We start from the raw sequence: 21816 nt of genomic DNA on the forward strand, positions 1-21816 counted from the left end.
CAGAGTGGGAGGGCGAATGTGGGGCGGATGGGGAGGGTGGAATTCGGGGGTTGGGGGGTAGAGTTGGGGGTATACGGAGATGGGTGGAGTTGAGGGGGTTGTGGGGGAAGGGATCGCATGGAGGGAGCTCATGGACATGGGGAGGTGGAGGGATGAGGAGGCGCATGGAAGGGGCTATGTGGTTGGGGGAAGGGGCGCATGGAAGAGGGAGGGGGTTGGGGGAGGAGGCACATGGAAGGAGGATGGGGTTGGGGTTGGGGAGGAGGCACATGGAAGGGGGAGGGGGTTGAGGGCACATGGAATGGGGAGGGGGCTGGTGGAGGGGGTGAATGGAGTTGGAAGGTGGAGGAGGGAGGGGGCACATGGACTGGGGAGGGTGTGCATGGAGAGAAGAGGTGGAGGGGGGATTAGGGAAGTGGGTAGGGGATGTGTGGAAGTGGGAAGTTAGGGCGGAGGCGTGCCTGGGAGTGGAGGGTGGGAGGCGAAGGGTGGAGGGGCTGCCTGGGAGTGATGAATGGAAGGGTCAGTATGAGGAGGGAGGGGATGCGTGGAAGTGGGGGGAGGTGAGGAGGGAGGGCGTGCATGGAAGGATGGGGGAGGAGGGGGGGGCGGGGGGGGGGGGGGGAGGGGAAAGAGGGGGCGCATGGGCAGGGAGGGAAGGAGGACGAGGGCGCATGGGGGAGGAATGGAGAAATATGGGGTTATTTGGAGGGTGTAAAGGGTAATGTCAGTGTATATGGAGGAGTTAAGGAGGAATGTTGGAGTATATGGAGGTGGTAAAGAGAAATTGTGAGGCTATATGGAATGGAGTAAGTGAGAATATGGACAGGGGTGCAGATTGGTCGGGGAATGTGTGGGTGTTGGAAATGTGGGAAGAACAAAATGAAGGGAGTAGCATTGGATGAGGCGGAGTGACGTGAGAAAGAGAAGGGAAGATCAAAGTTTTAAATCTTTTCCCCTCTCACTCTAGTTTTGGACTCCTCCAACCTAAGCAAAAGACTTGTCTATTCACCCTATCCATTCCCCTCATGATTTTATAAACGTCTGTAAGGTCACCTCTCAGCCTCCGTTGCTCCAGGGACAATAGCCCCAGGCTATTCAGCCTCTCCCTTTAGTTCAAACTCTTCAACCCTGGCAACATCCATCTTTTCTGAACCCTTTCAAGTTTCACAATATCCTCCCTATAGCAGGGAGACCAGAATTGCAAGCAAGATTCCAAAAGTGGCCTAAACCAATGTCCTGTACAGTCGTAACATGATCTCCCAACTCCTGTACTTTTAACAATTAAAACCACATCATCATCAGCTTAAAAATAAATTAACAGGCTAATTGCTGTCAATTCTCAATTACAATTTGCACATTACAGAACAGATATAACTGAGACAGATTTCAAATTAACTTTGCATTCTACTCAGTATTTATGTTAAAAATCATGTTCCCAAAGTCCTTCAAAAATGTCTTTCTCATGAAAAATTCCAGCTCTTGCCAGATATAGTCTAGTCCCCAGCTGACAGTATCCCTAAAACCTATGTGAGTTCCGTGGGTACTCTTCATCAAATGGCAAGTGTCTATAGAACCTCTTTAACTCTGCTTGAAATGATCTTGATTATCCTGATCCACTAAAGTTATCTTCAAGCAACAGAAACAGCTGTATTCTGAACACAGAAACTATCTTCAGCCTACTTATACTGCACCACTAGGATCATCATCTGAACTTGGTTGATCCTGTGTCCTTTTATCTAGTATCGACCAATTCCAGTTTCTCGAGAAGATTTAGTTTAGAATCTCAATGTCATTTTTATTTTTGCTAAAACCTAAAATCTCATTTTCCATTTTCTGACAAACTTCAACTTGGAAAGAATCTAAGGAAAATTTGTTATTTCTTTAACATATATGTGGAAATTGTAATTATTTTTAAGAATTTTTGAAAAGGATTTTTAGGAGTTGCACCAATTTGTAAAGAAATCAATTGTAATTTTCTTGAATAATGAGCAAATTGATTCATGTGATCTTGTGACCCTTGATTTGGAAGCAGTACTGAGAGGAAGGTAGATCACAGTTGGCAAGTACAGTGGAGACTTGGAGACAGAATTCAGGAATCTTGGAGGCACTCTGCAACTAGGCTAAAAAGTTCTAAAACTTGTAACACTGTCTGAATAGCTTGGAAATGGTCAAGAGCTGACTGTTTCACCAGAAATGGCCAAACTGAGGCAAGTATGTTTTGGCTGGGTAGTTCATTGTAAAGAAACTCTGGAAAGCAATGCCATCAGAGCTAATGTTCACTCTAGTTTTCCTTCCTTCTGCATGGACCACCAAGGTCACAACAGTTGGAGAAAATGTTGAATGGAACTGTTGCGACCTGAGGGAGAGTGGGTACCTTGCTGATGATAATCGTACCTTTGAAACTCAAGAGTGAAAACTGTTCTTGATTAGGTCTCCTGATGTACCTTGCATGAATAAAGAATAGAATGACGTGAAACTGTCTGTGTGATACCATTCCTGCGAGGGGAAATGCTTGTGATCGTGCTTGAAGCGTATTTGTTGCGTTGACTATTTAAAGTGAAATTCACCTTCCTATTTGGAGTATAATTTAATCCATGTTAATGTTCCGAGTTCTATTAAAGTAAAAGTTATAAAAAGCGAAATCTCATTCGTAAAGTCTTCAGTTGGGATCTTTTGGCAATTATTGTTTTGATTTACAGTCCTTCTGTGGGGTTTGTTTACAGATTCCATCACACTGTGTCTGCCTCAGTTAACCTTCTGCTAAACTCCTTACCTGCACCTTTTGTTAACGCTTGGTTGACTATACTAATACCCTCCTGGCTAGTCTCCCATGTTTTGCCTTCTGTAAATCTGAGGTACTTGAAAACCCTGGAGCCAATTTCCTTAATCCAAACCAAGTCCTGTTCTTCTGTCAGCACTGTGCATGCTGGCTATATTGGTTTCTGATTAAGCAATACCTCGGTTTTAAAATTCTCACCTCTATTTTTGATTCCCTCCATTGTCTCGTTCCCTTGATATACCTGCCACTACCTCCAATCATAGACCCCCAAGATATCTGCGCTTATCTTGATCATTTCTGATCTTCATTGCTTCCTAACTGGTGGTTATGGTTTCAGCTGCATAACTGCTAAACTTAGGAACTTGGTTCCTAAACCCATCTATTTGCTAACTCTTCTTTTTTGTTTAAGACTGTTATGACTTATGGAGGTAGAGCACCGTAAATTATGCCCTGCTGTTCCTAAAGCTGTATACCCCCTCTCTCCTCCTAATTCTCTTTTTTCCCTCTCCTCTTCCCCCTCTCCTCTTCCTCCTCCTTCCCCCCTCTCTCCCCCTCTCCCCCCCCCCCTCTCCCCCCCCCGTCTCTCTCTTCCTCCTCTTTCCCCTCTTTCCCCTCTCTCCTCCTCTCTCTCTCCCCTTCCCCCCTCTTTCCAATCCCCCAATCCATTCTGATATGAAAGGCAGGCTTTTGATTGGAATTCCAGTATCTTATCTTGACATAGAGAATTAGTTATTACCTCAACTGTTCTCAAGATTAACCTGCCCTGAGCAATTAGTTACTTGGTGATGATGGACCTTGCATTAGACATATTACCATAACTGGATGCAGGAGATAAGGTGCTCTGGTTGAACAAATGTATCTCCTGCATCCAGTTAAGGATATTTGGCTGGGAGATGCTGAATCTTCAGAAAGGGCTTTAGTGCTGGTGGTCAATTTAAGAAAATCTGGAAACTGAGAAGAATGGCTGGAGATGGTCACTCAGAAACTACTTAAAAAAGGATCTGGAAACCTATTGCAAACAGGGTGGTGGGGGTGCCGGGTGACTAATCTGTTTGCTCAACAGACTGTGATTCTGCAGAGAGTAAAATGAGTGACAAATATACATATGGAATTTCATTTTCTGCAGCTAAAAGTTTACTTAATTTTTTTAGTAGGTTGTGACAGTAAAGGTTTTAAAATGTGAAATCTTTTTGAAACATCCTTCAGCTAATGATTGGATGTTTGAATTTTTCAATGATTGATCTCCACAGACATTGTAGCAAAATCTATTACAGATGTCATGTTGCCATTTTTTTTGGTCAAGTTTGGCACATCAATCATGACAGTGATGGAGCTATTCGTTTGAATTAAAATTACTCAACTAAAAAATGATTTTGCTCAGATACTTTCTCAATTTGGCGGCCAGGACATTGTACGTATTGTTGTGGTGTTCATTTTAGGGGGAGATGTTGTTGTAGTGGTAGTGTTACTGGACTAATGATCCAGAGGCCCAGGCTAATGCTTAGGGAACATAACTTCAAAGATAAAATTTGAATTCAGTCAAAAATACTGTAATTAAAAAGTTAGTTTAATGGCAGAGGTAGTAGGAACTGCTGATGCTGGAGAATCTGAAGAAGGGTCCAGACCTGAAACGTCAGCTTTCCTGCTCCTCTGATGCTGCTTGGCCTGCTGTGTTCATCCAGCTCTACACCTTGTTATCTAGTTTAATGGCAACCACATAACCATTGTGAATTGATGTAAATATCCATCTGGTTCATGAATGTTCTTGAGGAAACAAAATCTGTTGTCCTTCCATGGCCTACCTGTGAGTCCAGACCCATAGCAATATGATTGGCTGTTAACTGGCCCCTCTGAAATGGGCCTAGCAAGTCACTCTGGCAATTAGGGACAGTCAATACTGTTGGCCCAGCCAGTGATGTACAAATCTTGAGTGAATATAAAAACCTCCTCAGGTAATAAAGGCACTGAGTTCTTCAAACATTTTGGAACAAAGTCATTGAATTTCAAAATAAATAATACTGATAGTAAAGTTATAGCCCAAAATGCAATGAAAGATAACTGCTGCAGCTGTATTGTTATCATTGCCCTTTTATGTCCATCACATTAAACAGTACCAACTAAATCCCTCCAACATTCCCTAATAATGGTCCAATCTCTGTATTTGCTGTGAGGCTTCAGGTAAAACTCTAATTACATATATTCATATTTGGAGGCTCTATTAACATTAAGCAGCCAGGAACAAAGTGTATTGGTGGTGGGGTAATGTTTCCACCACTTTAACATTTTGCTGAATTCTGGATTGAATTAGAAGGTGTGTTTATTTGGGCTGCACCTTAGAGCTGTAAATCATTTAATAATTAAAGTTGATACCTGAACGATCAATTCCAAAAATCCGAAGCAAAATCAACGTAACTACCTGAACTTCAACAGTAGCTCATTAGTGAATTCTTCAGCTTTTTTTGCTTCACATCTTCTAGTATTTAAGATTGTATCACTCTAGATTTAGTTCCATTCCTGTTTAATTGTTAATCAGTTTGGCGGAACAGAGTTGAAGGGCTGTATGATACACTCCTGTTCTTATGTTTCTATGTTGTATTCCATATTCGCAGAAGTGAGCTGGAAAAAGTTCAGATTAAGTATAAAACCTTGTTGAGGTAACAGGCTTTTTTTTTGTACACGTACCTGTTTTAGTTACTGTTTTTGTTAAACTTCAGCATTGTGATTAAATTACTTTCCTTTGAAGTTATAGTGTGTTTTAGACTATCGATTATCTCTCCAAATTCCAGGTAATGTGTGAACAAACTAAATTATTTAACTGAAGGAGAGGCTGGTTTACTATACCGTCTATCATGTTATGGTGTCTGAATATGATTTATGGCTAATCTATTTCAGCTTTTATTGGTAGAGATAATAGTATGGAGACATTTGAAGGCATGACAGGATTTGGTTGCAGTTAATGATACATTACAGTCAAAGCTATGGGAGGGTAATACTACCTGGAATAGGTGACTAGAAGTGAATTACTAAGCTGTAATTTAATCGAGCAATTCAATGACGTCCTTGAATTGTTAATAATTTGTTGCCCCCGCGATGATAGCATTACTGTCCTGAACAAGTGAGTAGACTATGCTAGTTTACGTACAAATGAATTCTGTTCCACTATGATCCATATGCTTTAGGGAGTTGGCTAGAAATTAGGAGTATTTGGTATGTGCTCAAATTACAAAATTTTGCTTAGAAGTGCCTCCCAGGGATCCTTACTGAGGCTAAAACTTAAGTGAGCAAAACTGCACCAGATGACTTTTGACATACAGGAATATGAAGTCATCCACTTGGGCCCCAGGTAGATCAGTGCATTTTCTAACTAGGAATCTGAAAATAATGAAGAACAGAAATTTAGAGGATCTAGAACAGAAATATCAAAAAGGTACTGCTGGGTACAAAAATTAATTCTTTATTCTAAAGTAATCACTTGGTATTAATGATAACTTGCTTCCGTTCTGGCTCAATGGGTTCTGTAATGGCGAAGGTGTCAATGTGCAATCTCCAGATTCGCATGATGGCAGGTGGTGTTTGGAGAGTTGGGTAGATTTTTCTTTTCCTTGTGCATTCTGTCTTAGAAGTTTCTCAATGTATTCAGTACCTTCCCAAATGAACCTTCCCCATTTTGGTCAGTCACACAGCAGGGTCTCCCATTCGTCAGTGGGGGTATTTTCTCTCTGAGGACACCCCGAAAGTATTTATGCTGTCCTCCTGAGAGTGACCATTTTGAGCAAAGCAGTTGTTTGGGACTTCACTGTCAAGCATGTGAACATATGTCACAGCAGACCTGATTTTGAGTGATTAGTGTCTTGATGGTGGGCAACTTGGCTTGGGACAGGACACTGCTGTTAGGCGACCTTTCTTGCCATTAGTTTTGGAGGATTTTGTGAAAACACTCCTAGCAATTTCTCCTTGATGCTTTGTAGAGACTATTGTAAGGTCATCCAAGTCTCCAAAGCATTTGAGTACGAGAATCGTGGTAAAACATGACTTTAGTCTCTGTTCAAATCTTTGTCCTCAAGTACCCATTCTCTTTGATAGTCAGTGGAATGTTGAATTGGCACACTGGAAATGATGGCCAATTTTGTTGTCTGTCTGCTTTCATTGGAGGAGGCTTCCAAGATATGGTGTATGCTTGATATTTTTCACAATCTCGGTGTTAATCTTAATTGACAGGGGTCAGTTGTTTTGCTGAAGAACCTGGTTGGAAAAGAACTTTAGTTTTCTGGCTGTTTCACAAAAGGCTCATTTTCTCATATGATTCGATAAAAATATCGACAGTGGCTCAAAGTTACATTTCTGAGGGAATGTACACATAACATTAAGTGCCTATTGAAGCTTTATCCCTGAAGTTGGAGTTGTTTTGCTTCTGATTGAAAGCTGTGTAGGCCTTCACAAAATCGCTTGACACTGATATCAAATGCTTCTGAAGTGTTCTGCTCCAATTTGGCTGCCTTCAGAAATTTGTTACCATCCTCTGCCTATGCCCATCATGTTTGTACCAGCTCCTGAAAGAACTCCCTAGCTAGTCCCATTCTCCAGCTATCTCCATATCCCTCTAACTTCATCATTTTCAAACATTTATCCAGTACTCTTTGAAACCTAGTATGGAATCCACCTCCATCACACTCTCAGACAGTGTATCCCATATTACATCAGCAAGGCCACCTATGTGTGGGAATGCAGGAGGTGGATGAGATACTAAACAAGTATTTTACATCAGCATTTACTGTGAAGAAGGATATGGAAGTTAGAGAACTTGGAGAAATAAATAGTGATATTTTGAAAAGTGTCCATATTACAGAGGATGAGGTGCTGCATGAAGGTAGAAAAATCCCTTGGACCTGATCAGGTGTCTCCTAGAACTTTGTTGAAAGCTAGGGAAGTGATTGCTAGGCCCCTTGCTGAGATATTTGTATCATTGATAGCCATGGGTGAGCTGCCGGAAGACTGGAGAGTGGCTAATGAGGTGCCATTATTTAAGAAAGGTGGTAAGGAAAAGCTAGGGAACTATAGCCCAGTGAACCTGACATCAGTGGTGGGTAAGTTGTTGGAGAGGATTCTGAGGGGCAGGATTTAAATGCATTTGGAAAGGCAAGGACTGATTAGGGATAGTCAACACGGCTTTGTATGTGGGAAATCATGTCTCATTAATGTGATCAAGTTTTTTTGAACAAGTGTTGAAGAAGATTGATGAAGGCAGGGCAGTGGATGTTGTCTATGTAGACTTGAGAAAGGTATTCGACAACGTTCCACATGGTAGGCTGGTTACTAAGTTTAGATAACATTGAATCCAGGGAGAACTAGCCATTTGGATACAAATCTAGCTGGTTTAATAAGATTCAATGACTCTGCTTCCCTGCCTTTTCAAGAAGAGTATTCCAAAGATTCATGAGCTCTGTCTCATTTCTCTCAATTTTTCCTTATGTCTAATCTGTCAGTTTATAGGCTAGCTTATTGACCCCTTCAGCAGTGGTTGAGATGAACCACCACGAACGACGACTTGCAGTTACTTTGCAAGTGACAACTTTATATTAAACTCACTTGCTGTATGTCTTGTGCTAGTGATGGCGACCTCACATGACTAGAATGACAAAGACAGTCTTTATGATGCAAGCACTCACAGTGAGACTCCATCATTTGACAGGAAGAGAGGTGAGGCAAATATTGTTTCTGTTTATAGAATAAAGAGGCAATCTGAGTGTTCAAATTCTGAAATATGTGATTGAAGCTTTAGCACTGTATATCTGCATATGTTTTTATTTGAAGTGCAGTTTTAAGCTCACGAGTGTTTCTTGTTTTTATTTATATCTTTATGTATTATTTATTATATTTTAAAGAATCAGACAGCCAGACGAACAACATTTGAACCACTGTGCCTCTGCTGATGTTAGCTCTTTAAAAGAGCTATTCAAACAATCTCACACCTTGCACTTTCTGCACAGACCCGAAAATAAATAACCAGTTTTTCCTCCTCCGTAACCCATAGCTTTTGAAAAATTATATTTAAATCTACTTCTAAAACTCTTTTGGACAGTAAGTTTCAGGTCATAACAATATACTAGTTTGGAATTTTAAAAAGTCTGCTCATTTAAATGCAGCAATTCTTTTTATCAATTATCTTAACTCTGTTATCATTCTAGCAGTGGAAATATTTCTCTTTATTCCCTTCAGCAAAACCCTTCTAAATTTTAAATAATCTTAAGTCTCCCCTTAACCTTCTATGATCTGGGGAGAGCAATCCCAGCCTCTCTGGCCTTAACCTAACTGAAATTCTACATGTCTTGTAAATTTCGATAATTCTACTCTGCTTCCTCTTCATGTCCTTGACATTCTCCTGAAGTGTCATCTTTAGAATTGGCCATGATATTTCAGCTGAAATCTTTATAGTGCACCAGCATAACATTTTCGTTTTTATGCACCACTTGGAAATCCCCCCATCTTGCATGCTTTTTAATAGCTTTACCAACTTACACAGGATTTATTAATACTCAAAGATTTGTATATGTAAATCCTGAGTTTTCACTGATCCTGCATATTGTTTAAAATTGTGTTTGTTTTATACTGCTTCTCTACATTCTTCCTACTTTCTATAATGTGTAAAGTATGTACTATAATACAATGATATAGCATCTCTGTCATGTTAAGTGGTTATCACTGGGAAGAAGTTGGCTGTTGTAAACCATGAAAAATATATGTTGCTGAGTTATAAACCTGTTTAATCATGTAAATCTAAAGTTATGGCATACTGCAAGCTCTGTCTCATTGTCTTATGTGTGATTGACTTCAGTCCACCTTTTGAATTTAATGATTTAAATATCAAGTATAAACTAATTCCTATATTTCCTATATCTTTTGAACCCAATTTTTAGGTATTGTTGTTATGATTACTCACTGTCTCCACCTTTGCATCACCAATTAATCTAGTAATACATTCTATGAACAATGCGTAGTCGCTAAGTTGTTCCCAGATCCAATGCAAGGTAACTAAACTTTCTTTTTCTTTTTAAAAAGAGTCCTGGCAGGTATCTACATATCAGCCAACACCTTCTGAATCATCCCAGATGAGGCACTGAATCACCTTAAAGACACACTCGCCTTAGTGGCAAATCTTTAATCTGAAGCACAATCTCCACTGTTCGATTTGACACACAGCCTAAACCAATAGTTCTGTCTACTACTAAGGAACTGCTTCATTGTAACAGGTATGGTCTTACTGATGAGACGTTAAACTAGTGTTCTTTCAGCTTGTTCAGTTGCATGTAAAAATCATCCACTGTTTGAAAAAGTCAAGCAACATTTATCTTTCAACCTTCACCATGAAAAATTAGACTTTCAGATTGTTGTTTCTTTCAAATCAGGCTCTTCTATGACTGCATAATGCATTAGTTCACTAACATTTATGCCATCTTGAGCGTTTGATAAAAGATGTATACTTGATGTTCTCTACCTATTTAATGTAAATGCATTGAAAGAATTACCGTGTACCTTAATTGAATATTTTATCAGATTTTCATCAAATAGATTTGATTAGCTTCTTGATTGTTATTGAAAACAAACATGAATGTCAAACCTACCGCTAAATAGTTTACTTGATTATTGTGGACCTCATGGAATATTGATATCACAGAATGGTTACTGTGTAGAAGGAGGCCATTTGGCCTGTCTAGCCTACACTGGTTCCGTTGCTAAGCACCAATCTCCTGCCTTTCCCCATATTTTTGCATATCATTTTTATCCAAATGATCATCCAAATGATCATCCAATGTCCTGTTGAAAGCCTCAATTGAACCTGCTTCCATCATATTTCCAAGCAATGCATTCCAAGTCCTAACTACGTGCTGTGTGAAAAAGTATTTTGCACATCATCCTTGCTTTGTTTGCACGTCACTTTAAATCTATGCCCGCTTGTTCTTCTACCTTTTATAAGCAGGAACAGCATCTCCCTATCTACTCTACTCAACCCACTCATGATTTTGAAAACCTGTATCCAATCTTATCTCTGCCTTCTTCTCTCCAAGACAAGCAGTCTCAACTTCTTCAATCTGTCCTCATAACTGAAGATTCTCAACCCTTGAACCATTCCTGTAAATCACATCTGGTCTCCTTCCAATGCATTCTCATCTTTCCTGCAATGTGGCACCCACGACAGTATGCAGTACTCTAGCTGGGATCTAACAAGTGCCTTGTACCAGTTCAAGATCAACTCCTTGCTCTTGTACTCTATATCCTTAATAATAAATCTGGGAATAATACATGCTTTATTAATTGCTGTCTCCACCTGTCCTGCCACCTTCAATGATATGTGCACATATGTATCCATGTCTTTCTGCCCATTCACACCTTTTAGAATTGTACTCCCATTTTATATTTTCTTCCAATGTTCTTCCGACCAAAGAGCATCAACTTACATTTCTCTGCATTGAACCTCATCTGCCACCTATCTGTCTACTCTTAACTTGTCACTGTCCTTTTGGAGTTCCACTCTGCTCTCTTAACAGTTACAATTCTTCCAGTTTTAGAGTCATCTGAAAACTTTGAAATTGTCCCCTGTACACCATTAATATATAGATCAGGAAAAGCAGGGTTCCCAATATTTATCACAGGGGAGTTCCACTACAAATCTTCCCTCAGCCCCAAAAATATCCATTGACTATTATTCTGTTTCCTATCACTCAGCCAATTTTTTATTCACATTGCTATTAGAAAGGAGTAATTTATAACTTAGGGCATTTGGCTTTCTAATTGCTTTAGATTGTAGACTTACTTGGAGTATGAGTGCTAGATTTAGCCAGTATCAACGTGAGCACAGTTGTAGATTAACTAGTAAATACTTTTCCTTTTTTCATTTATGGAGTGTTGGCATTGTTCTCAAGGGTAATGTTTGTTGTCTAATGTAAGGTGGTGGTCTGACACCTGGAATTGTTGTAGTCTATCAGATAGGGAGTTGTAGGAGTGAGACTGAGTAATGATGCAGGGATGGGGACACAAATCAAGTGAGGATATTGTATGACTTGGAGAGTAAACTATAGATGTTCGTGTTCCCATCTATCCAGTGCCCTTGTCCTTCTGTGTGGTCGAAGTTTTGAATTTGCTTCTGAAGAAGTTTTGTGAGTTGAGTGAGCATCTTGCAGATGTGGTATGCCATAGCCATGGTGCCACTGTGGTAGAGAAAGTAAATGTTTAAGGTGGTAGATGGCATGCCTATCAAGTGAGATGAATTTTCTTAGATTAGATACACTTGAATGTTTCTAACGCTACACCTATCCAGGCTCTGCGCTTGTGCTTTGTGAAGCCTTTGAGAGTCACGAGGTGAGTTGCTTTCCACAGAATTCCCAGCTTATGAACTGCTCTTGGAGTTGCAGTATGTTTTGTGCTTGATTAATTTTTTAGTTCATGTTGACTGCCAGGGTATTGCTGATTGGAGCATTCAGTGATGGTTATGCATTTGTATCAAGGGAAGATCATTAGTTTCTCTCTTGTTGGAGTTGGTCATTACCTGACATTCGTGTAGCCTGAATGTCACTTGTCACTAATAAACCCAAACCTGAATGTTGCCTATGTCTTTCTTCCAGTGGACTACTTCATGATTAGAGATGTGAATGGAACTTGTTACAAAAATCAAAATAATCTTGCATCTGGGTGGAGGCTGAGGATTGCAATTCCTGGCAGGCCTGAGACTTTCAGCGCATGTGCCAGCACTGCTGTGTGACAGGTTGTGCATGCTCCATTCAAGTTTCTTTTTTTTTAAACAGCCGAGGTTCTGCCATTTAAAGATAATAATGAATCTGTGTTGTGTTTTGGTGCTAAAAATAGAACAGTGCTGGGACCCGATATGGCACCATACAAGACAGAAGAGACTACCACAGGAGTCCAGTGGAAGATAAACACTATGAGGAGAAGCTAACAGGAAGAGGTCCTTACTGAAAAGATACTGCAGCCAGTTAGGTCTCAAAGAAGCCCTTAGCTCATCAAGTATAGTGCATCTAAGAGTTGGAATTAGGACTCAGGAGTACTCGGGAAGCTGTTTATTGTGGTTGAGTCTCAGGAGAAACCTCAAGCTGAAAAGGCTGTGGAACATCACTGGTTAACTGCTGCTGGCCACTGGGGCAAAAGTAGCAGTTATGAACATTGATCTTCTACTCAGCATGACTACCAATTAGAAATTTTCTGGGAATTGGTGCTGGCATGCAGCTTTGGGAACCCAGGAGAACACAGTCTTACGAGATGAGACTGAACCACCGTGAGGTGAGCAGTCACTGAGGTTGTTTGAGTTAGAGTGGACTTTGGAAGTAATTCAGAGGCTTGATCTTTGGATATAAAGAGTTGAGATTTTTCAAGAGAGTGACAAAGAGATTTTTGTTTGGTGGCTAGTTAGGTTGCTGACAAATCTGTGTTCTACCTTGCATGTCAATTGGCATTGTGAACAACATTGTGTGCCCAGCCTCAGTTTTCTTGTTAACTTATTTACCTCTTGTTAAGTTTGGATATTACAGTATAAGATAAATATTTTTGTTGTTAAACTTCCTGACTTTGTATCGCAAATTTATTTTGTTTGTTTAAAAACTGGGAGTCATGTGGCTTTATTGTACTAACAAAATGGATGATAAATGTATTAATAAGAGAGGAGCTTAGATCAGAAAAAAAAACTGTCTGAGTGGAACTAAAAAGTACAGCAAGGGGCAGCAGACATTGGTTGGAGTTATTTATAGGATGTGAAATAATCAGGGTAGTGGGGGTGATGGTATTAATGAAGGAATGAGGGAAGCATGTTGCATGGACAACACAGTTAGCAATTAACCAAATGAACTAATTCAGCACTAAGTTTGTAGAGAATGAATTTCTGGAGTGTCTAAGGGCTGGTTTTCTAGAGCAGTATGTTGAGGAGCCAAACTGGAGGACGTGTTATTCTAGATGTCATATGAAGAAATTATCAACCCTGCAAAAGAATCTTTAGGAATGAGTGACCGCAATACCATTGATTTTACTTTGTTTGAAAGTGAGGTAGTTCTTTCTGAAGTAAGACTTTTAAAATGGATGGGAAAATATGAAGGCATGGGGCACAAACTGGCTGAAGTGAATTTGGAAAATACTTTCAAAGCCATATTGCACATAGATAATTGATAGCCTAGTAAAAACTATTACATGACTTACAGAACCTGTGCATTCCTTATAAGGTGCAAGAATTTGAAAAAGATCAATGTCTGCTGCCCTTTACTGTAGTTGACAAAGAACATTCAGGACTGTATACGATTAAAAGCAAAGGTCCCGAAAGTTGCCAGAAAAAGCAATAATTCTGAGGTTCAGGAGTATTTTACAGTACAGCAAAGGAAGACCAAGAAACTGATGAGGTAAAGAAAAGTAAGAACATGAATGCAAAAGCAAAAAACATAAAAATGGGCTGTAAAAGCTTCAGGAGGTACATAAGTAGGAAATGTTTGGCTAAAACAAATGTGGGTCCAATGCATGTGGAGTCGGGAGAATTTATCATTGAGAAGAGAGAAATGACGTGGAAGCTAAATTATTAGTTACTCTGTATTTGTTTTCAGTGGGAAAAATACAAGAAGTCTTATTTGAAGGAAATTTAATATAAGAAGATTATACTGTAGAGATTACTGGGGTTGAAAGTTGATGAATCTCCAGGAACCGCTATTCCATATCCCAGAGTGTTGAAGGAAGTGGCTGGAGATAGTCAGTGCATTGGTGATTATCGTGGGACAGGCATTAATGTATTGGCATGAATTAATGATTGGCTAACAGATAGAAATCAGAGAGTGGGAGTACAACGGGATCTCAATCAGATGGGCCAATGGGCTGAGGAGTGACAGATGGAGTTTAATTTAGATAAGTGTGAGGTGCTGCATTTTGGAAAGGCAAATCAGGGCAGGACTTAGACACTTAATGGCAGGGTCCTGGGAAGTGTTGCTGAACAGAGAGACGGTGGAGTTCAGGTTTATAGTTCCTTGAAAGTGGAGTCCCACGTAGACAGGATAGTGAAGGTGGCGATTCGTATGCTTACCTATATTGATCAGTGCATTGAGTATAAGAGCTGGGAGATCATGTTACGGATGTACAGGACATTGGTTAGGCCACTCTTGGAATACTGTGTGCAATTCTGGTCACCCTGTTGTAGGAAGGATGTTGTGAAACTTGAAAGGGTTCAGAGAAGATTTACAAGAATGTTGCCAGGGCTGGAGGGTGTGAGCTATAGGGAGAAGTTGAATAGACTCGGGCTATTTTCCCTGGAGCAACGGAGACTGAGAGGTGACATTATAGAGGGGCATGGATAGTGTGAATAGACAAGGTCTTTTCCCATAGGTGGGGGAGTCCAAAACTAGAGAGCATAGATTTAAGGTGAGAGGGGAAAGATTTAAAAGGATCTAAGGGGGACCTTTTTCATGCAGAGGGTGGTGCATGTATGGAATGAGCTGCCAGGGGGAGGGGTGGAGGCTGGTACAATTACAACATTTAAAAGGCATCTGGATGGGTATATGAATAGGAAGGATTTAGAATGATATGGGCCAAATGCTGGCGAATGGGACTAGATTAATTTAGGATATCTGGTCGGCATGAATGAGTTGGACCGAAGGGTCTGTGTCCGTGCTGTACGTCTCTATGACTCTAAATGAAGTCATTCACACGTTGGCAGGCTGTGACTAGTACTGCAAGGATCAGATCTTGAGGCCCAAGTGTTCACAAAATATATCAATGATTTAGAGGTGGAAACCAAATGTAATATTTCCAAGTTCGTGGATGATACAAGTCAAGTAGCAATGTGCGTTGTAGGGAAGATGGGAGGATTGAGACAGATGAAATGAATGTGCAAGAACACGGCAGATGAAATATAATGTGGAACAGAGTATTTAGAGTCATAGAGATGTACAGCATGGAAATAGGCCATTCGGTCCAACTTGTCCATGCCAACCAGATATCCTAAATTAATCTAGTCCCATTTAGCCCAGGTCCCTCTTAAACCCTTCCTATTCATATACCCATCCAAATGCCTTTTAAATGCTGTAATTGTACATCCTTTGGCAGCTCATTCCATACCCACACCATTCTCTGCATGAAAATGTTTGCCACTTGGAACACTTTTATGTTGTTCCCCTCTCACCTTAAACCTTTGCTGTCTAGTTTTGGACTCCCCTGCTCTAGGGAAAAGACTGACTATTCACCCTATCCACGCCACTCATGATTTTATAAACTTCTGTTAGGCCACCCCTCATCCTTCAATGCTGCAGAGAAAAGAGCCCCAGCCTGTTCATCCCCTCCCTATAGCTCAAACCCTTCAACCCTGACAACATCCTTGTAAATCTTTTCTGAACCCTTTAACGTTTCACAACATCTTTGCTTAACAGTTTGGAAAGTGTAAATGTACCAAAGACCTTGTTAATAATTCACTGAGGATAACATTCCAAACTCTAGTTATTATATCAATCTCCCACTTTTGTGCCTTTTTATGTAATATTTTTGGAACATGAGTAGTATCTTCTCCTGTGAAGACTGTTGCAAAGTATTTATTCAACTCCTCTACCATTTCCTGGTTCTCCATGAATATTTCCTCAGCCTTATTCTCTGCAGAGACTTTATACACTTTGGCCCCTCCGTTCATTTATATATAATTTAAACAAGCTCTCATTACCTGCTTTTAATTACTTTTACTACTTGTTATTTTACCCTCAAAGTTAATTTTCTCCTTTATGATTTTTTTGTTATCATTTGTTGGTTTTAAAAACTTGCTCATCCCTCTGGGTTACCATTAATGTTTGCCATAATGAGAGTTATTTTTCAATTTAATACAATACTTAACTTTCTTGATTAAACATGGTTGCCTTATCCCCTTCTCAGAATCCTCCTTCCTCACTGGGATATATCTTTGTTGTGTTATGAGCTATTTTCTTAAACATCAGCCATTGTTTACAAATGATCTTTTTCTGCTGAATTCCTTTCTCAGTGCACTCCAGCCAAGTTTGCCTTCATTCCTTTGCCATTGTCCTTATTTAGGTTTAGCACAGTTGTTTGTGACTGATACTTCTCACCCTCAAACTGAATGCTAAATTCTGCTACGTTATGATCACAATTTCCTAGGTAAGCTAACATTCTCACGTAAGTTACGAATGCTGCCTCATTAAATATTACCAGGTCCAAAATGGCCTGACCCCTGGTTGGATCAATAATATATTTAGATTTAGATTTTATTGTCACATGTACTTGAGTACAGGAATATTGGAATATAGTGGAAAGTGTACAAAGTTGCCATTCTCTGGCACCATCTTAGGATACAAAAGACAGGATTGAAATCCGAAGTAGAAATAAAAGAAACAAGCAGAAGAAAAGGAAACATCCAGATCATTCCCCTGGCTCTGCCATGAGTCCTCACTGCCAGAAAAACAAAGCCACAAACTCCATCCCTCAGTCTGTGAACATTCGAGTGCCCCGAGTCCCCACAGGCCACCGCGTTCACCATCAGGTACCTAGCTGTGTTCTGGAGCCATGCCACTGCTTCTGGAATCGCGTCGCCATTCTTAGGCGCCATCTTGCCTCCATCAACGTTGTCACTGCCATGAGTCCACACTGGGCTGATCTTGGCAATGCAGCCGCCGCTGAAGTTGCCAGGTCTGGAACTGGGCTGAAACTCAATGCTGGGCCTGCTACGTCAAAGCAGCCGGTGCCTCATTCTGGTTTACATTGTTGCCTCCTGGGACTGCCATTTCAGCAAAGAAACCCACTGCTGCTGACACACCCTCACCCTCACCCCTGGAAGGAACTGCTCCGGCGGTTGCTGACACTACAGGAAGGGTCCAATGCCCCCAAGAAAGGAATAAAAAAAATAGCTAGATCAAAAGTAAAAGAGAGGGAACAAAAGAAAGGCAAGACGGACCCAGATGAGACCCGGGCTCAAGACGCAGGCATGAACACTGCTACTCTGCTGCTGTTCTAAAAACTGTCCTGAATCAACTCTACCATGATTTAAGTTATTGTTTCTGGATCATTAATCAAGTATCTGTATTACGAATCCAGAAGTATAATGACTATGTTACAATACCCATGGGCCCAAGGGCCCAAAGCCCCAGCAGTCTCAAACATCCTGAACCCAACCATCCAAGCAACTGATCTTGGAATCTCTAAGCTGTTATGAAGACAAGTCTATTCAACTAGAAATGGTAACTCCGTTTCTCTCTTCACATATGCTGCTGGAGCTGCTGAGCATTTCCTACACTTTCTACTTTTATTCTACAAGACGTAGCTTTTTTTTTTAAAAAGAAAACCTTTCAATAGTTATACTTCGGATTACAATTTTTGAGTTGGAAATAACATTTGAATTTGTTGATTTCCATTTATTTAAAGATGCTGTAATGTTCAAAAATTTATCTATTTTAGGGAAGCTAAATAGAAAGCAAATAGAGGACTAGAATTCTCAATATCAATCAAAATGTTATTTTTAAAAATAAACACACCATTATCTTAACTTGGAGTTTCCCGTTAATTTTAATTTTTGTTCAGGTCAAGCTTTTTATTGATTTTCTTTGGCAAGGTGCAGTTGCTGATTTTCTTTTTTTATATAATGTTTTTGGTTGTACTTTTTAACATTGTGTTTTTGCATAATAACTAGTTAAAATAATCAGGTATGTGTGCTAAATAGGTTTTGAAAGGGTTTATATGATTGAATGTAGTAAGCACCACATATTGTGATGATGTTACAAAGACTTGGTCAGAGAAAAGAAGATTGTAGGAGACAGATTGGGGGCTAACAATCTCTGTAGAAATATAGGTCATTTGGGGTGGTACAGTGGCTCAATGGTTGGCACTACTGCCTCGCAGCGCCAGGGACCCGGGTTTGATTCTAGCCTTGGGTGACTGTCTGTGTGAAGTTTCCATATTCTCCCCGGGTCTGCATGGGTTTCCTCTAGGTGCTCTGGTTTCCTCCTACAATCTGAAGATGTGCAGGCTGGGTGGATTAGTCATAGGAAATGCAGGGTTACAGGGATAGGGTAGAAGTTGGGTCTGGGTATGGGTAAGATGCTCTCCAGAGAGTTGGTGTGGACTCTGGGCCAAATGGCCTGTTTCCACACTGTGTAGGGATTCTATGTTCTATGCAATATGTAAATCTGTTGCAGTAATGCAATAAACTTCATACTGTTAATTCAACAAAACTCTCATAGCTAGATAACCGAATGTAAGCAAGATCACTTTGGACTTGAAAAAACTCATGCACAGCAGGATACAGGAGAAAGTAATTACCAAAGTTTGTCAAGGTCCTTCAACAAAAAGAAGTCACTGTCAGGACATTATAATTTTAGAGCAAAGTAATTTTCCATTAATTAGAATATCACTTATTATATATATATATATAAAGGGTACACCACTCTTCTGTGAAAACAAGGTGAAGTATGAAATTTGGTACTGGTTCCAATTTGACATAAATTTTAGCTATTTTAAGGGTTTAATGCAAGGTTTGAAAGATGATTGCATTTTTAATTCTACATGAAATGATTATTAGTCTATTGGATTATGTTCCTTCAAGACTTTGCTGTATCTGGTTCTTGAGTGAATCAATTGGATAATGTATCAAAATTGTTAAATGTAGTCTCTTAGTAACAGGATAGAGCTTGCCAAAAATAATTATAATTGCCATGTTCTGTGTAAATCTAAGCTTTATATGTCAAACATAGAACTATGTTGACAAGAGCGGAAGAATAAAATGATATTATTGTAAAATGATTAACATTTGCTTACGAAGCATTGAATTTATGTTTACTGTGTGCCAAGAATTACCTAGTTATAATAAAGTTTGTTTTACATTTCAATTTCTTCTTGATAAATATAGCATACATTATTAAATGTTGAGGAATCCAAGGTATAACTTTGTTAGCTATGAGCAACTAATGATTTCCTAATAAGAAACTTGTCGAGAATTAGAGATTCTAGATTGCTTGTGAAATCATTTTAAAATAATAACTTAGTAGTGCCTTTCACATGAAAAAGACACCAGAAATTGTTATGCATGTGATATTGAAGAAGTGAGAATGGGGTACAGGAAAAGGAGGAATTTAGTAGAAGTCTAAAGGATGCCTTATTTTAAAGCCTGCATTTGCTGACACCCAAGAACGCATTTTTAGAAAAGAGCGATAAAAAGCTGACAAACACATGAAAATGAAAATAATTGAATGAAAGTATCTATTGGTAAATGTTAAAAAAAAACTGTGAAACAAAGTAGTTTTTTTGTAAATTTATTTTAAAACCAGCTTTTTTTTTGTTTGAGAAATCAGGCTAAGCGCATACAGTTGACAATTGTCTGATTGTTAGTGTTAGAAAATCCTTTATTTTATAGTATGGTATTTCCAGTTACATCATAGTGATTTGAGGTTTTGTTACGGCAAACATGGCTTGATATTTAACATGCATCATCTGACTTTTTAATACCCAAGACTTTCATCGGCTAAAGCAAATTTTAAAAAGAACAAATATTGACCGAAAATGATGTGATTAGCTCAGCCTAGGTTATTTAAACCATCAGTAGACATGGATCATTCTGAGCCAGAATGAGCGTTCTTATAAAAGACACTACAACTCTAATCTGTATTTTCCGTATTTCCATGCTTTTCTAAGAAGTCACATATTGTGATGAATGTTGCCTACAGATCAAAATTGGGGAAGAAATGATGACGGACACCAGAATGCATAAACGAACTGTATTTCAGTCAACAGCTATTAAAGAAAAGTGAGAGTAAAATAAATATACACAGATAATAGGAAGAATTTGGAAACATCTCTCTCTCCCTGCTTGCCTTTCTCATTAGACTCAAAATCCAGCAACTGGTGAAAAACAACTTGAGACAAAATCATTGGCTCAGTAATTTGGACCCTACAAACTCTACTAGTGTGGAATGAGACAACATTTTTTTAAATGCATTAATAGGATTTGGGCATTCCTGGCTGAGCCAGCCATTTTGCTTATCCCTCATTGCCTTGAGGGCAGCCAACAGTCAACTATATTGCTATGGAATCCAGAGTTGCACATACGCCAGACCAGGTGAGACTGTAGATTTCTTTTTCTAAAGGTCGGTGGTGAGCCAGACGAGATTATTAAGCTTTTATTCTGGATTTATTTTATTGAACATAAATTTCACCATCTGCTATGGTGGCATTTAAACTGATGTCCCCAGAAAGTTTTGGATTGCCAGTCCAGTGACATTGCCACTACACCACTGACTCCCAGTGAAACAACTTGATTCTGGTTTAAAATTTTATTTTTTTTATTTCTAAAATATACTTTATTCATAAAATAAACTACGTACATAGTCATTAAAGCAGTTTGGTTCTGTACAGTGTTTACATATTGAGAGCAAACAGCCATTGGAGTTTGACTTTCCCTACAGTTCCAAGACATGTCTTTCTTATGCAAGATAATAGTTACATATATTTGAGGCATTGGGAGGATCTGATAGCTGAATGGACCCACATTGTACTTTGGCAGAAAGACCTTTGACAGTAGTCTTTCCCTACTGCATCTTGGCGGCAGCTGCTCTGAGCTTTAGTGCTTACCTCAGCACGTAGTCCTGGACCTTATAGTGTGCCAATCTGCAAAACACTGTTGAGGTCAGCACCTTGCTATGGAAGACCAACAAGTTTGGGGCAGACCAAAGAGCGTGTTCCACCAACTTGATAGTTCTCCAAGTGCAGTCCATCTTTGACTAGGTGTGCGTCCCAGGGAACAGACCAGAGAGCGCAGACTCTTGCATCAGGGAACTGCTGGGGATGAACCTCCACAAAAACCACTAAGACTCTTGAAAAGGCACATTCAGAATGTTTAAAACTTTAATGCCTCAAGCACCCTTAAAAACTTGTACTGTAATTGCCTTTACCTTCCTGTGTACATTAGACACACTCCCCACCCTACCCCCTTTTTAGATGTCTGTATCTGATATTGTGCTTTTATGTTTTCAGGAAATTCCTCCTTCTTGCATTGTTAAACCTTATAATTTGGCTGC

At 39.7% G+C, this 21816-nt stretch overlaps 1 protein-coding gene across 6 annotated transcripts in view; it reads left to right on the forward strand.

Annotated features, from left to right (window-relative positions):
• stk33 (serine/threonine kinase 33) overlaps nucleotides 1-21816 on the forward strand; it is a 193813-nt gene that overhangs the window by 15384 nt on the left and 156613 nt on the right. For 5 of the 6 annotated variants that reach the window (XM_048607322.1, XM_048607326.1, XM_048607324.1 and 2 more), the window contains exon 2: nucleotides 9839-10029. The gene's annotated coding sequence lies outside the window, so the exon portion shown is untranslated. Of the gene's footprint in view, nucleotides 1-8389; nucleotides 8480-9838; nucleotides 10030-21816 lie in introns of all 6 variants that reach the window. The other variant, XM_048607323.1, reaches the window with a different exon arrangement.

The sequence above is a fragment of the Rhincodon typus genome, chromosome 17 (assembly GCF_021869965.1).
Source record: "Rhincodon typus isolate 14 chromosome 17, sRhiTyp1.1, whole genome shotgun sequence".
NCBI classification, from domain to species: domain Eukaryota; kingdom Metazoa; phylum Chordata; class Chondrichthyes; order Orectolobiformes; family Rhincodontidae; genus Rhincodon; species Rhincodon typus.